The sequence below is a fragment of the Mastigoproctus giganteus genome, chromosome 9, assembly GCF_048544385.1.
Source record: "Mastigoproctus giganteus isolate SK-2022 chromosome 9, ASM4854438v1, whole genome shotgun sequence".
Classification (NCBI taxonomy): Eukaryota; Metazoa; Arthropoda; class Arachnida; order Uropygi; family Thelyphonidae; genus Mastigoproctus; species Mastigoproctus giganteus.
The window spans coordinates 54,219,448-54,221,533 of record NC_143583.1 but is presented as its reverse complement, the minus strand read 5'-3'; the positions used below and the strand labels follow the sequence as shown (position 1 = coordinate 54,221,533).

At 36.1% G+C, this 2,086-nt stretch overlaps 1 non-coding gene across 1 annotated transcript; it reads right to left on the bottom strand.

Annotated features, from left to right (window-relative positions):
* Positions 1-1,612: 1,612 nt before the first annotated feature.
* Positions 1,613-1,685, bottom strand: TRNAK-UUU (transfer RNA lysine (anticodon UUU)). Its single transcript has one exon. It is a non-coding gene; the product is annotated as a tRNA-Lys (tRNA).
* Between the last annotated feature and the right edge of the window lie 401 nt (positions 1,686-2,086).

Sequence of the window (2,086 nt, the reverse complement as noted above, 5' to 3'; positions counted from 1 at the left end):
ACCGTTCGTCCCTCACAATCAAGAGTAATTAAATAACATTCCAGTCAAAGAAAGTGCCCGGATAGTTCAGTCATAGAGAATTAGGCTTTTAACCTAAGGGTCCAGGGCTCAAGTACCTGTTTGGGCGATGTACTTCAATTCTCATTTTAATGCCTGATAATATCATGAAAAATGGTCGTATGTCAAGGATTAAAGATGTCTGTGAAAATATTTTTGCCTAGTATTCCTTCTTTTATCTAATTAGGCTTTGAGGAATTTCTCAATGGAGGAATTTCTAGACTCATCATATATTTTATCAATTTTTCTAAAGGCTGCATATATTTTACCATAATCAAACGAAGTTATTATATGTCTGTTACTACGGTTCTATCGTCTTTGTTGAAAATCACACCAATCCTTTGTAATTTAGCCTCTCAGCCGCTACCCTGATCTAAAGAATGCTAGTCTCCATGGCGGCCATGTTTATCGAGCCCTGAATTCATCTCTGTTGCTAACCTGGTTTAAATCCGATAATACGAACTCAATTCGAAAGACACACGCCCATGGCAATTTCATAGTTTCGTTTCTGGAAGATAGGTTAGCCAAAATGTGGTAATTATTAATCTCTTTGAAGCAGGCAAGGACTTAATCCAAAACAATAATTATAAAAATGATGATTCGTTGTAAGTTTAAAAAAGTGAGTGTTGGGACTGCTCAGTCATAGAGCATTAGGGTTTTAATCAAACTATCCCAGGTTAAAATTCCTCTCCACCTAAACTATTTTGCTCTCTTTTCCAATTTTAATGAATTATGTGTTGTAATTTGATAAATATAATGAAATTTGGTTGTATATCTTGGATAAATCGCAAACCTACAGATCTCGTCTTCAGAACTTGAAATTACTTCCAGAAGTATCGTTTAAATGATAAATATCCTATTTACATTTGGGATGGCCACATCGGGTCACAATGGCTGTTTTGCATCTATTTTGAAACAGGAAGAAACAAAGTTAAAACATCTCTTCCTTACAGCAATTATTTAAAACTACTGGAATTTGAAATGGTCTCGACAGGATGTGACGAGAAGGGTGTCTTTAAAGGTAGATACAGAAAAAATCAAATTTTAGCGAAAGATTTCAAACGAAAACTACGTCAATAGAAGAGTCAGTAACCACTTTGTTCTGAATCACAGTGAGGAAGACAATTTCAATTGCGAAGTGAACTATTCTTCATTTGAACAATTTCTCTCACCTCTTAACACTTTAGCCACGAAGAGGTGTCTGAGCAATGCACGAATGTTTTGTGAACCGTGGAACGGAAGATTGTGTTTTTTTTTTGGCCAAAGCAATTAAGGCTATGAGGCGTCAGCTTCTACCTGTATACACACGAAAACCATTGCTATAAATAATGAATATTATTTATCATGATATCTCTGAATATCATGGATATTTCTTAATCCATATTAAGAGAACGTTAACATTTTTCAAAAATCAGGGTCGAGAGATAAAAAAGACGAATAAACTACAATTTCAATTAAAGTTGGTGGATTCGAGATACAGCGATATTACGCGACGCTAATTGTAAGATTTCACGTAATTTTTGATTTCTTGTAATGCATGAAAAAGATAATTAATCGCCCGAACAGGGACTTGAACCCTGGACCCTTAGGTTAAAAGCCTAATGCTCTACCGACTGAGCTATCCGGGCTTCGCTAACGACAAAGCTTTATCTGAATTGATTCTATAATACTACCCTTTTTTTTTTTTAAATAAATTACGTAATAAAGTTCAACCATTGTGCAGCTCATAATCGCTGGCGTTAGCGTTTGTGGCGCCTGAGGCAAAACCTTTCAACGGCACCTAATTCATATCGTATCTTAACGCACACACACACATATATAAATGCAGTAGCCGACTAGAAGCGGTCGACTGGGCTAGATAGGTGGGTAAAGTGCCTGCCTGGTAACCCAAAGGTCGTGGGTTTGAATCTTGTCTCGGGCTTGGATCAGAGTACAATTTTCATTTATTTCCACACACACACACAATTTTAAAGATTTATATACAATTTAAAATATACAGTCTCATGTGGGAACATCTGCATGTGTGTGT